We start from the raw sequence: 15,746 nt of genomic DNA on the forward strand, positions 1-15,746 counted from the left end.
CTCCTACATACTAAACAAATGAGAAAATAAATACCCACACGAAAATGGGTAGGAAAGGCCAATACACAGTCTCACCATACACCCCAACCCTGGCACAGGACTGTGCATCAGGAGAGAATTCCCAATTCTTAGCTTCTCCCTGAGGAGTGAAGGGTTTGGATTCCACATCTAGTGCTCCAACTTCTAAGACTCCCACTGGAGGTATGGGTTCCCAAAATACCTAGCTCTGAAAGCCAGCAGGGCTTGTGTTCATGAGATCCACAAGGCTATAGATAATAAAAAAGCATTCTTAATGGGCACACAGCACACACTGTGACTGTCCCCTCAGGGCCAGGTGCAGAGGGAGCAGGCAGAATTGCCCATCTCCCAGTCCTCCCCTGAAAGAAGTTCATCTGCACATTTTAAAAGCTGCTGCCTAAGGCCGGGCTCCCAATCTAGCAGGTGCTAGGAGCAGCAGCAATCTTCCCCAGAGACTGGGGAAGCTGAAGGACACCTCTCCCACCTTCTCCTTCCAGCTCACTCCAGTCACTAGTATCTCCCTGCAAGGAGCTTGTACACGTCTCTACCATGTCTGACACCCAAGGAATAGTCCCTGGGTCATCTGGCTCTGATAGCCAGTTGGGGCCTGCATTCATGAATTCCACTGGGCTGTAGCAAACAAAAATAAATACAATTCTTAATGGGTGCAGGAGCTCCCTTCCCACCATGCCCTGGTGATTGTACACCTGTGCTCAGCACGAAGGGAACAGGGGGGAAAAATGCCCATTTACTTTTCTCCCTGGACAGGGCTTAACTATCAATACATACTTTCTCAGCTGCAGCCTCAGGGTCCAGGTTCTAATCCGTCTGCGTCTAGGTGCTAATTGCAGTCCCTGCCTTTGGATACACAGACAGGTCTTAGCATACCCTCTAAAAAAGCCACTAAAAGCAAAGAAGGAGGCTCAGACAGTCACAAAAGGTTGAGAGACAACTAAGAGCTCAGGCTGGGCTGAACGACCATCTCCTACAAGAGACCATCCAAGACTGGAAGAGGTGGCTGTTTTATATAATGCATAGACACCAATAAAGGAAGAAATGAAGACACAATGTTCCAAACAAAAGGCCACGATTAATATCCAAAGCAGATCTTGACAAAACAAAGTGACTTACCTGGGAGAGTTCAAAATAATGGTTGTAAAGATGCTCACCCAGGTCGAGAGCAATGAATGAACAAAGAATTTGAATAGAAAGAGAAAATATTTAAAACTACCAAATAGAAATCACAGAATTGTTGAATGTAACTGAACTGAAAAGTTCAATAGAGGGATTCAACATCAGACTAGATCAATCACGGGAAAGGATCAGCAAACTTGAAGACAGGTTAGCGGAATTCATCCCATCTGAGTTGCAAAAAGGAAAAATAATTATAAAAGTTACGATAGCTTAAGGGACTTATGGGACACCATCAAATGGACCAATAAGAGGTCCCAGAAGGAAAAAGAGAGAAAGGGGCAGAAAACTTTTTCAAAATATTAATGGCTGAAAACTTCCCTAATCTGGGGAAACACACATCCAGATCCAGAAAGCCTAGAGAGTAACAAACAAGATGGATCCAAAGAGACCCACAATGAGACACATAAATTATATTCAAAGTGCTAAAAGAAAAAAACTGCCAACCAAGAGTACCTGGCTAAGTTGTCCTTCAGAATTGAAAACGAGTTTTCCAGACAAAAGCTGAAGGAGTTCATCACCACTAGACCAGCCTTACATGAAATGTTAAAGGGAGTTCTTCAAACTGACATGGACGGAGGCTTAGTTTTCTTTAGTAACAGGAAAACATATGAAAGTATGAAACCACTGGTAAAGATATATACTTAAATTCAGAAAACTGACAAAAAAAAAAAACTATACAAACATTTGTCAATGGATACACAATGTAAAAAGGTACAAACTGTGCCATCAAATAAATGGGGGTGGCAGAGCTGTATTCATTTGAAGTTATCAGCTTAGACGATTATATATTATATAACATATATATAAGATGTTTTATGTAAGCCTCATGGTAACCACAAGACAAAAACCTAAAGTAGGGATGTAAAAGAGCAAAGAATCAAAGCATACAATTATAGAGAATTAGCAAATCACAGAGACAGCAAGGGAGGAAGAAGGGAACAGAGAAATCACAAAACAACCAGAAAACAATTAACAAAATGGCAATGGTAAATCCACAACTACATTACTTTAACCCACACACCTATAGTCAACTAATCTACAACAAAGGAGGCAGGAATCTACAATGGAGAAAAGACAGTCTGTTCAACAAGTGTTGCTGGGAAAACCGGACAGCCACGTGCAAACCAATGAGATTAGAACATTCTCTCATACCATATATAAAAATAAACTCAAAAATGGATTAAAGACCTAAACATAAGAATGGAAATCATAAAATTCCTAAAAGAGAACATACACAGAATACTGACGTAAATCATAGCAGTATTTTCTTGAATCAGTCCCTAAGGCCAAAAAACAAACCAAAAAAATAAATAAATGGGACCTAATTAAACTTAAAAGCTTTTGCACAGCAAAAGAAACCATTAAAATGAAAAGACAACCTACAGAATGGGAGGGAAAATTTGTGAATGATGTGACCGACAGGGAATTAATATCCAAAATGCACAAACAGCTCATACAACTCAATAGCAAAAAAAAAAAAAAAACCCAATCAAAATACTAGGCAGAAGACCTGAAAAAACATTTTTCTGAAGAAGACATACGGATAAAAGAGCACATGAAAAGATGCTCAACATTATTAGAGAAATACAACATCAAAACAATAAGGTAGGGCTTCCCTGGTGGCGCAGTGGTTAAGAATCTGCCTGCCAGTGTAGGGGACACAGGTTCAATCCCTGGCTCGAGAAGATCCCACATGCCACAGAGCAGCTAAGCCCATGCACCACAACTACTGAGCCTGTGCTCTAGAGCCCGCAAGCCACAACTACTGAGCCCACGCACCTACAGCCTGTGCTCCGTAACAAGAAAAGCCACAACAATGAGAAGCGTGCACAACGCAACGAAGAGTAGCCCCCACTCGCTGCAACTAGAGAAAGCCCGCGCACAGCAATGAAGACCTAACACAGCCAAAAAAGAAAAAAACACAAAAAAACGAGATACTATCTCACACTTGTTAGAATGGTTACCATCAAAAAGTCTACAAATAACATGTCAGAAAGGATGCAGAAAAAAGGGAACCCTCGTACACTGCTGGTGAGAATGTAAGTTGGTGCAGCCACCATGGAAAACAGTATGGACGTTCCTCAAAAAACTAAAAAAGAACTACCATACGATCCAGCAATTCTACTCCCTGGGTATATATTGGAGAAAAATGAAAATGCCTATTCAAGAAGTTACATACAGCCCAATGTTCATAGGCAGCAACAATGAATCATTTGGCCAGAAAAATCAAAAGAGCCAAGACATGGGAGCAACTCAAGTGCCCATCAACAGATGATTAGATTAAAAAGATGTGACTATATGTGTGTGTATATATATATATATATATATATATGTATGTACACACAATGGAATATTACTCAGCCATAAAAAAGAATAAAATCCTGCCACTTGCAGCAATGTGGATGGTCCTAGGGAATATTATGGTTAGTGAAATAAGTCAGAAAGACAAATGCTACCGATATACAAATGGAATCTAAAAAATAATACAGATGAATGTATATGCAAAACAGAAACAGACTAACAGATACAGAAAAACTGGTTACCAAAGGAGAGAGGGAAGGGAGGAGGGATAAGTTAGGGGTATGGGATTAACAGATACAAACTACTATGTATAAAATAGATAAGCTGGGCTTCCCTGGTGGCACAGTGGTTAAGAATCCTCCTGCCAATGCAGGGGACACGGGTTCGAGCCCTGGTCTGGGAAGATTCCACATGACGCAGAGCAACTAAGCCCGTGTGCCACAACTACTGAGCCTGTGCTCCAGAGCCTGCAACCTACAACTCCTGAAGCCCAGCGCCTAGAGCCCATGCTCTGCAACAAGAGAAGCCACCACAATGAGAAGCCTGTGCACCACAACGAAAAGTAGCCCCTGCTGACCGCAACTAGAAAAAGCCTGCGCACAGCAGCAAAGACCCAACACAGCCAAAAATAAATAAATAATAAAATGTTAAAAAAAAAAAAGATAAGCAACAAGGATATACTGTAAAGCATAGGGAATTATAACCGTTATCTTATAATAACCTATAATGGAGTATAGTCTGCAAAACTACTGACTCACAATGCTATACACCTGAAACTAACAATATTGTAAATCAACTACAATAAAAAATTTTTAAAATGTAAATGGATTAAATTTTCTAATCAAAAGACAGAGTGGCTGAATGAATAAAAATCAAAACCAGGGCTTCCCTGGTGGCGCAGTGGTTGAGAATCCTCCTGCCAATGCAGGGGACGCAGGTTCGTGCCCCGGTCTGGGAAGATCCCACATGCCGCGGAGCGGCTGGGCCCGTGAGCCATGGCCGCTGGGCCCGCGCGTCCGGAGCCTGTGCTCCACAACGGGAGAGGCCACAACAATGAGAGGCCTGCGTACCGCAAAAACAAAACAAAAAACAAAACAAAACAAAATCAAAACCAAACTATACATTGACTTAGAGTCTCACCTAGCTTAAGGGACACACACAGACTGAAGGTGAAGGGATGCAAAAAGATATCCTTTGCAAATGAAAACCAACAGAAAGCAAAGGTAGCTGTGCTTATATCAGACAAAATAAACTTCAAGTTAAAAAATGTAGCAAGAGACATGGTCATTATCAGTTGACCTAGGTCAATTCGGTCAGAATGGCCATCATCAAAAAATCTACAAACAATAAATGCTGGAGAGGGTGTGGAGAAAAGGGAACCCTCTTGCACTGTTGGTGGGAATGTAAATTAATACAGCCACTATGGAGAACAATATGGAGGTTCCTTAAAAAACTAAAAATAGGACTACCATGTGACCTGCAGTCCCACTACTGGGCATATACCCTGAGAAAACCGTAATTCAAAAAGAGTCATATACCAAAATGTTCATTGCAGCTCTATTTACAATAGCCAGGACATGGAAGCAACGTTAAATGTCCATCAACAGATGACTGGATAAAGAAGATGTGCAACATATATACAATAGAATATTACTCAACCATAAAAAGAAATGAAATTGAGTTTTTGTAGTGAAGTGTGAGTTATTTGTAGTGAAGTGGATGGACCTAGAGTCTGTCATACAGAGTGAAGTAAGTCAGAAAGAGAAAAACACCATATGCCAACACATATATATGGAATCTAAAAAAAAAAAAAAAAATGGTCATGAAGAACCTAGGGGCAAGACGGGAATAAAGACACAGACCTACTAGAGAATGGACTTGAGGATACAGGGAGGGGGAAAGGTAAGCTGGGACAAAGATAGAGTGGCATGGACATATATACACTACCAAACGTATAAAATAACTAGTGGGAAGCAGCCACATAGCACAGGAAGATCAGCTTGGTGCTTTGTGACCACCTAGAGGGGTGGGATAGGGAAGGTGGGAGGGAGGGAGATTCAAGAGGGAAGAGATATGGGGACATATGTATAACTGATTCACTTTGTTATAAAGCAGAAACTAACACACCATTGTAAAGCAATTATACTCCAATAAAGATGTAAAAAAAAAATATGTATCTTTCTTAAAAAAAAAAGATGTTAAAAAAAAAGGTCAATTAATCAAAAGGATGTAACAATTGTAAATATAAGCCCAAAACAGGAGCACCTAAGTATATATAAAGCAAATATTGTGAAGGGAGAAAAAGATAGCAATACAATATCAAGGGACTTGAATACTCCACTTTCAACAATGAATCATTTGGCCAGAAAAATCAGCAAGGAAACATTGGACTTAAACTACATGTCAGACACGATGAACCTAAAGGACATAACACAACATTCCATCCAACAGCAACTGAATATACATTCTTCTCAGATGCACATGGAATTTTCTTTAGGATAGATCATATGTTAGACCACAAGTCTTAATAAATTAAAAAAAATTGAAACCCTATCTAGCATCTTTTCCAATCATGATTGTATCAAAGTAGAAATCAATTGCAAGACAAAAACTGGAAAGTTCACAAATATGTGGAGATTAAACAACATGTTCCTAAATAACCAATGGATCAAAGAAGATATAAAAAAATACTTTGAGATAAAAGAAAATGGAAACAAAACATAGCAAAACTTATGAAATGCAGCAAAAGCAGTTCTAAAAGGGAAGTTTATAGTGATAAACAACTACATGAAGAAAAAAATCTTGAACAGCTATCTTTACACCTGGAAGAATCAGAAAGAGAGCAACAAACTAAGCTCAAAGCTAGCAAAAGGAAGGAAGTAACAAAGATAAGAGGGGAAATAAATGAAATAGAGACTAAAAGGACAACAGAAAAGATTAATGAAACTAAGAGCTGGTTTTTTAAAAAGATAAACTAGACACACTTTTAACTAGACTTACCAAGAAAAAAAGAGAACTGACATAAAGGTATAAATGAAAAAGGAGATACAACTGATACCACAGAAATACGAAAGACCATAAAGACCACTATGAATACTTATATGCCAACAAGTTGGATAACTTAGAAGAAATGGACTAATTCCTAGAAAGAACCTACCAAGACTGAATCATGAGGAAACAGAAAATTTGAACAAATTACTAGTAAGGATATTGAACCAGTAATCAAAAACCTACCAACAAAAAAAGTTCAGAGACAGATGCCTTCACTGGTGAATTCCACAAAACATTTAAAGACAAGTTAATACCAATCCATCTTGATATCTTCCAAAACACAGAAAAGGAAAGAACACTTCCAAATTCATTTTACAAAGCCAGCTTTACCTTGATACCAAAGGCAGACAAAGACATTACAAGAAAAAAAATTACAGGCCCATATTCCTGGTGAACATAGATGCGAAAATCCCCACAAGATATTAGCAAACTGAATTCAACAATAGTTTGAAAGGATCATACACCATGAAAAAATTGGATTTATTCCAGTAGTACATGGATGGTTCAACACCCACAAATCAGTAAACGTGATATACACCACATTAACAAAATAAAGGATAAAAATCATATCATCATCTCAATAGATACAGAGAGAGTATTTGACAAAATTCAACATCCATTCATGATAAAAACTCAACAAACTGGGTATTGAGGGACTGTACCTCAACATAATAAAGGCCATATATGTCAAACCCACAGATGACAACATACTCAATGATGAAATGCTGAAAGCTTTTCCTCTAAGATCAAGAACAAGACAAGGATATCTACTGTCATCACTTTTATTTAACATAGTACTGGAAATCCTAGCCAGAGCAGTGAGGCAAGAAAAAGAAATAAGAGGCATCCAAATTAGAAAGGGAGAAGTAAAATTGTCACTGTTAGCAGATGACATATTATATTTAGAAAACCCTAAAGAATCCACCAAAAAACTGTTAGAAATAATAAACAATTTCAATAAAGTTGCAGGATACAAAATCAATATACAGGGCTTCCCTGGTGGCGCAGTGGTTGAGAGTCCACCTGACGATGCAGGGGACATGGGTTCATGCCCTGGTCGAGGAAGATTCCACATGCCACGGAGCAGCTGGGCCCGTGAGCCATGGCCGCTGAGCCTGCGCATCTGGAGCCTGTGCTCCGCAACGGGAGAGGCCGCAACAGTGAGAGGCCCACATACCGCCAAAAAAAAAAAAAAAAAAAATCAATATACAAAAATCAATTGCTTCTCTATACACTAACAATGAGCTATCCAAAAAAGAAATTAGGAGTACTTAGGAATAAATTTTACCAAGGTTTACACACTGAAAACTGTAGGAAAGATGACACAAATAAATGAAAAGATATTCTGTGTTCATGGATTGGAGGAATTAATATTATTGAAATGTCCATACTACCCAAAGCAATCTACAGATTCAATGCAATCCCTATGAGAATTCCAATGGCATTTTTTGTAGAAATAAATAATCCTAAAAATTGGAACCTGAAAAAACCCTAAGTAGCAAAAGCAATCTTGAGAAAGAAGAACAAAGCTAGAGGCATCATTCTTCCTGATTTCAAACTATATTGCAAAGCTATAGTAATCAAAACAGTATGATACAGTCATAAAAACAGACACATGGATCGTTGGAACAGAATAGAGACCCCAGAAATAAAACTCGTGCTATATGGTCAATTAATTTATGACAAAGGGGCCAAGAACATACAATGGGGAAAGGATACCTCTTCAAGAAAAAGTGTTTGGAAAATTGGATAGCCACATGAAGAAGAATGAAACAGGACCACTTTTACAAAATACTCAAAAAGTCAACTCAAAATGGATTAAAGACTTGAAATGTAAGACTTGAAACCATAAAACTCCTATAAGAAAACATAGCAGGTAATAACCTACTTGACATTTGTCTTTGCAATGATTTTTTGAATTTAACAGCAAAAGCAAAGGTGACAAAAGCAAAAATAAACAAGTGTGATTACATCAAACTATAAAGATTCTGCACAGCAAAGGAAAACATCAACAAAATGAAAATTCAACCTATTCCTATGGAATGGGAGAATATATTTGCAAACCACGTATCTGTTAAGGGATTAATAGCCAAAATAATCTTGGTACACAACTCAACAGCCAAAAAGGCCCCAATTTAAAAGTGGGCAAAAGACCTAAATAGACATTATTCCAAAAACAAATACAGCTGGCCAACAGATATATAAAAAGTACTCAGTCTCACTAATCACCAGGGAGATGCAAATCAAAACCACCCCACACCTGTTAGGAAGTCTTATAAAAAAGACAAGAGATAAAAAATGCTGGCAGATATGTGGAGAAAAGGGAACCCTGTGCACTGTTTGTTGGAATGTAAACTTGTACAGCCACTATGGAAAACAGTATGGAGATTAAAAATTGAACTACTGTATGATCCAGCAATCCCACTTCGGAGCATATTCTGATTGCCTTTGGAAACAGAATCATTAACTTGAAGAGATATTTGTACTCTTACATTCACAGCAGCATTATTCACAAGAGCCAAGGTATGGAGAAAACCTAAGTGTCGACAGATTAATGGATGAAAAAAATAAAGAAAATGTGGTGTGTGTATAGTAATTTGCATTTCCCTGTGTATATATACATACATACATGCGTGCATGCATGCAATGGAATATCATTTAGCCTTAAAGAAGGAAATCTTGTTATTTGCGACAATATGGATGAAACTGGAGGGCATTATGCTAAATGAAATTTTTTTAAAAAGAAAAAAAGAGAAAGTCAACCTCATGGAAACAGTAGAAAAGTGATTGCCAGTGGCTAGAGGGTGGGGGAAATAGTACAAGGTTAGTAGAATAGTACAAACTTTCAGTTATAAGATGAATAAGGTCTGAAAATCTGATTTATAACATGGTGACTGTAGTTAACACTGTGTTGTACAATTAAAACTTGCTGAGACAGTAAAACTTACATGTTTTCATGAATAGAGTTAATGGATGCATTAATTTAGTCAGTGAGGAGACCCCTTTCACAATGTACGTGTATATCAGTATATTGCTGTATACTTTCAATAACTTACAATTTTATTTGTCAATTATACCTCAATAAAGCTGGAGAAAATAATGAAATTTTTAAAAAAACAAAAGGATGACAGAAGACTGAAAATCACAAATCCATCTATCTTGGTACTTTATTTCGATGTGGTCTACTATTGTGACAATCCAGTAAAATCCTTCTTCACATAACATTTAAAGGAATGCTTCACAAAGTGAAACAGTTTAGCAAAGAATTTGGTTTTAACTCCTGTGTCAAAATTTTTCTGGTAATAAAGTATATAAATATATCTGATGTTTGCTCTGAAATAATGAGAAAGGGCATGGGTCGGAGTGAGGATGAAAGGACTCTGGCTGTGAGGTGATAAATTGTTAAAACTGGGTTGATGGGTGCAAGAGACTCCACCCAGTTCCAGTTCAAATGGTGATGCAGGTGGATCCTGAACTCATCTCCACCCACAGACACACCGAATCTACAGCTACATATGGAACAATTTCCTCTGAAAGAAACCAAAAAACTAGATAAGTGACTCCTACACAGTAAGCAAATGAGAAAAAAAACACATCAAAATGGGTATGAGAGGCTGAGATACTATCTCACCATAAACCCCACCCTCAGAGCAGCAACCCACGATTGGGAGGGAATTCACAACCCTGAGCAACTCCCTGAGAAGTGAAAGGTTTGAACCCCCATCTGGCACTTCAACATTTTTTAATTTATTTTTTATTGGAGGATAGGTGATTTACAATACTGTGTTAGTTTCTGGTATACAGCAAAGTGATTCAGTTATTACATATATATGTGTATATATATTCTTTTTCATATTCTTTTCCATAATGGTTTATTACAGGATATTGAATATAATCCCCTAGGACTTATACACTAGGACCTTGTTGCTTATCCATTCTGTATATAATAGTTTGCATTTGCTACTCCCAAACTCCCAATCCATCCCTCCCCCACCCCTCTTCCCCCTTGGCAACCACAAGTCTATTCTCTATGTCTCTGAGTCTCTGTTTCATAGACTGATTCATTTGTGTCATATATTTTTTTTTAATTTTATTTATTTATTTATGGCTGTGTTGGGTCTTCATTGCTGTGTGCAGGCTTTCTCTAGTTGCGGCAAGCAGGGGCTACTCTTCGTTGCGGTGCACGGGCTTCTCACTGCGGTGGCTTCTCTTGTTGTGGAGCACAGGCTCTAGGCACGCGGGCTTCAGTAGTTGTGGCATGTAGGCTCAGTAGTTGTGGCTCACGGGCTCTAGAACACAGGCTCAGTAGTTGTGGCACACAGGCTTAGTTGCTCCGCAGCATGTGGGACCTTCCCAGACCAGGGCTCGAACCCATGTCCCCCTGCATTGGCAGGCAGATTCTTAACCTCTGCACCACCAGGGAAGTCCTGTGTCATATTTTAGATTCCACATATAAGTATCATATGGTATATGTCTTTCTCTTACTTCACTTAGTATGCTAATCTCTAGGTCCATTCGTTCTTTTATAGCTGAGTAGTAATCCACTGTACGTATGAACCACATCTTCTTTATCCGTTCATCTGTGGATGGACATCTAGGTTGCTTCCATGTCTTGGCTGTTGTAAATAGTGCTGCTGTGAACATTGGCTGGCACTTCAACTTATAAGACCTGTGTCTGAGAGACAAGCCCCCAAAATATCTAGCTTAGAAATCCAATGGGGCTTGTATCCACAAGATGCACAAGGCTGTAGCAATCTGAGAAACAGTTCTTAAAGGGCTCCACAGACTCACCCGCCCCAGGACCTCGTGCAGAGGCAGTCAACGGAAGAGCGTCCAATGTTTCTGTGCAAGAGACCTATTTCCTTATCTTAAACTTTAACCTGAGGGGCAGACATCTAAGTTAACACACATCTAGGGGCCTCCTGAAATAGTCTCCAAAGTGGAGGCTGTCAGGTGCCCCCTTCATATTCTCCTCTGCCTCCCTGAGGTCACCAGTGTCTCTGAGAAAGGGCACATATCTGGTACCCCGGGTTTTGTGGCTGCTGCCCAGCGGATACCCCTTGATTGCCTGGCTCTGTGGCCAGCAGGGCTTGTGTTCATAGGTTCAATGGGATGGCAGCAAACAAAGAAACAGTTCTTAACTGGCTATCACCACAGGGCTCACTGCAGAGGGAGCAGATGAATGCCCATCTCCTAGTCTTCCCCTGAAATAGGCATATCTGCATATTTTAAAAACTGCTGCCTGAAGGTCTGGCTTCCAATCAGCCTGAATTTAGGTGCTGACTAAGATCCCCCCTTGGGGACACTGACAGGTCTTGGTGCACACTCAACTTCTGGGAGCCACTAAGAATAAAGTAGGCTGCTTGGACAATCATAGGTTCAAAAGACAACCAAGAGCTAGGGCAGGATTGAATGATAAAGTTCATCACCTGCAAGAGGTTGCTCCTTCAAGACTGAGAGAGGTGTATATTTTATCTAATGCATAGAAACCAACACAGAGAATCAAGGAAAATAAAGAAACAGAGGAATATGTTCCAGATGAAAGAACAAGAAAAAACCTCAGAAAAAGACCTTAATGAAATTGAGGTAAGTGATTTACTCTATAAAGAGTTCAAAATAACGATTGTAAAGATGCTCGCTAAACTTAGGAGAACAATGGATGAACAAAGTGTGAATTTCAACAGAGATACAACACATAAAAAAGTACCCAACAGAAACCACAGACCTGAAGAATACAGGAATTAAACTGAAAAATACAATAGAGGGGCTCAACATCTGACTACGGGAAGCAGAGGAAAGGATCAGTGAACTCAAACAGGGTGGTGGAACTCATCCAATCAGAGCAGCAAAAAGAAAAAATATTTTAAAAAGTGAAGATAGCTTAAAGGGATTTATAGGACACCAACAAGGGTCCCAAAAGGAGAAGAGAGAGAAAGAGGCAGAAAAGTTATTTGAAAAAATGATGGTTGAAAATTTCCCTAACCTGGGGAAGGAAACAGACACCCAGATCCAGGAATCCCAGAGAGTTCCAAATAAGACAAAACCAAAGAGACTCACACCAAGACACATGATAATTAAAAAGTCAAAGGTTAAAGACAAGAAGAGAATCTTAAAAGCAGCAAGAAAAAAAAAAAAATCTTGTTACATACAAGGAAGCCCCCATAAGACTATCAACAGATTTTTCAGCAGAAACTTTTCAGATCAGAACAGTGGCATGATATATTCAAAGTGCTGAAAGAAAAAAAAACAAAAAACCTGCCAACCAAGAATACTCTATCTGGCAAAGTTGTCTTTCAGAATTGAAGGAGTGATGCAGAGTTTTGTAGACAAGCAAAAACTAAAGGAATTCATCACCATGAAACCAGCCTTACAAAAAATGTTAAAGGGACTTCTTTAAGCTGAAATGAAATGGTACCATTTAGTAACAGGAAAACATATGAAAGTATAAATCTCATTGGTAACGGTAAATATATGGTAAATTCAGAGTAATGTAAAGACAGTGAAGTAGTCATTTACAAAGCTAGCGTGAAGGTTAAAAACAGAAGTTGTAAAAGTAACTACAATGATTTGTAATGGACACATAAGAGAAAGAGATGTAAACTGTGACATCAAAAACAAAACATGAGTGACGTCAGCATCGTGCTGCAGTGAGACATTCCCTTTGTCTCTCCCCTTCAGTCTATAACCTGTAAAACATACACAACTCAAAAACGTTACCTCTGCCCAGTACACCAGGATGCTGGAGAACTCCACACATCTATGCATCTAACGGTGGGTGGACTGGAACACAAAGAGGAGGTGAAACTAGGGGAACCTGCCATCCTGCCTTCCCCCAGCCACAGCAGCTGAGCCTGCAGGCCCAGGGAACCCAGTAGCAGCAGGGGAGGCAGCATATGAGACTCCAGCCTCCCAGCCACAGTGGTGTTCACAGCCCCAGGTAACCTGGCAGCAGTGGCAATGGGGGGCTGTGTCCTGTCCCTTCAGCCACAGAGGCACCCACAACTCCAGCAGCCAGCCCCCCACCCCTTCCCACAGCGGTGGCACCTGGAAACCCAATAACCCCTGACATGGTAGAGGTGCCTGTGACCCCAGTTCTCCACTCACCTCCCCTGAAGTAGCAGAGCCTGCAACTCAGGTCTGGGACATGGCAGAAATGTTCACCATCCCAGTGCCTCAGGAGGTGACATTAGCAGCAGCAAGGCACCAAGACCCTAGAGGCACAAGCAGTGACAAGGAGGGCACTGGGCGAGCGACACCTCTGACAGACAAAGTGCTGACTCTCACATATAACCGGAAGCAGCTCAGGTAAGAAAACGAAAAACTTGTGCTATAGTGCCACCTACTGGAAAACAAAGGAGAGCCCTCTAATTTCTAAACTGTTGAATCATTAAAATCAAGCAAAAAAAAAAAAAAAAGTTTTACCGAAAGAAGAAAGGTGTTCATTACTTCAAATGCTCCAGCAGAGGAACAACTCATCAGGCACCGTGAAAACCCACAGTAACACTGTATTCAAAAAAGAAAATGACAATTCTCTATAAACCAAGCAAAGTCATGGAATACTGTGATCTAACTGATAAAGAATTCAAAATAGCTCTCATGAAGAAATTCAAGAAACTTCAATGAGTTCAAGAATAAATTAAGGAACAGAAGGAATACTTTACTAAAGAGACAAAACCTAAAAAAGAACCAAACAAATTCTGGAGCTGAAGAACTCAATAAACGAGATGAAAAATGCATTAGAAAGCATTGGAAATACAGCAGACCTTATGGAAGAGAGAATCAGCAAGCTTAAAGATACAAATCTAGAAATGATACAGGTAGAAGAAAAAAGAATTAAGATCTAGAGAAAAATGAGGACATCTATTAAGAGTATCCAACTCTTTCAGGAAGGGCCACATTAGGATAATAGGTATCCAAGAAGAAGAGAGGGAGAAGGCTGCAGAGAGTTTATTTAAATAAATAATAGGTGAGCACTTCCCAAACCTGGGGAAGGAACTGGATATACAAGTCATGTAGCTAAGAGAACACCCGATTACCTCAATGCAAAAAAGACCTTCCCTAAGTCACATTATATTAAAACTGTCAAAAGTCAATGAAAAATAATTTTAAAGGCAGCCAAGGAAAAAGATGGTAATGCACAAAGGAACCCCCATTAGGATACCAGCAAATTTCTTGGCAGAAACTCTACAGGCCAAGAGGAGAGTGGACATTCTCAAAATACTAAAAGATAAAAACTGTCAGCTGAGAATACTCTATCCAGCAAAGTTATCATTCAGATACGGAGAAGTAAAGGCTTTCCCAGATAAACAAAAGCTGAGGGAGTTCATCAACAATGGACCTGCCTTACAAGAAATGCTGAAAGGAGCTCTTCTGCCGGAAACAAAAAGGCAAAAGTACACAAAACTTTGAGTAGGGTGACAGACAGAATCAGAAAATTGCAACTCTATATCAGAATAGGTTTTAAAATACTTTATTATAGCATAAAGGTTAAAGGGGGGAAAAGCAGTAAAAAAATAACTAACTACTTCAATGTGTTAAACTCACAACATAAAGTGGGATAATTTGAGACAACAAAAACATAAAAGGGGAAGAGAAAAAGGACGAAACCTGTATGGGCAAGTGAAGATAAGATGCTATCAGCATGAGATCAGACTGTTTTTCCTATGAGACGATTTATACAAACCTTATGGTAACCACAAAACAAATCTAGAGCAGAGACAAGAAACATAAAAAGGATGAAACTGAGAAAAACATAGAAAACCACTAAACCAAAAGAGCAGACAGAAACACCCAGACACTTCTCCAAAGACATACAGATGGTCATCAGGTGCATGAAAAGATGTTCAACATCACTAATTACTAGGGAAATGCAAATCAAAACCACAATGAGATATCACCTCACTCCTGTTAGAATGGCTATTATCAAAAAGGCAAGAAACAACAAGTGTTGGCAAGGATATGGATAACAGGGAACCCTCACACACTGTTGGTGGGAATATAAATTGGTGTAGCCACTATGAATAACACTATGGAGAGTCCTCAAAAAATTAAAAATAGAACTACCTTTTGATCCAGCGATACCACTTCTGGGTATTTATCCAAAGGAAAAACATTGACTTGAAGAGATATCTGTCTGTGAACCAATACATGGAAGTAATCTAAATGTTCATAGACGGATGAAT

General features: G+C 39.3%; 1 protein-coding gene across 2 annotated transcripts in view; it reads right to left on the reverse strand.

Annotated features, from left to right (window-relative positions):
* Positions 1 to 15,746, reverse strand: part of RAVER2 (ribonucleoprotein, PTB binding 2) — a 105,943-nt gene that overhangs the window by 5,516 nt on the left and 84,681 nt on the right. The gene's annotated exons all lie outside the window — the stretch shown is intronic.

This window comes from Globicephala melas, chromosome 1 (assembly GCF_963455315.2).
Source record: "Globicephala melas chromosome 1, mGloMel1.2, whole genome shotgun sequence".
In the NCBI taxonomy this organism is placed as follows: Eukaryota; Metazoa; Chordata; class Mammalia; order Artiodactyla; family Delphinidae; genus Globicephala; species Globicephala melas.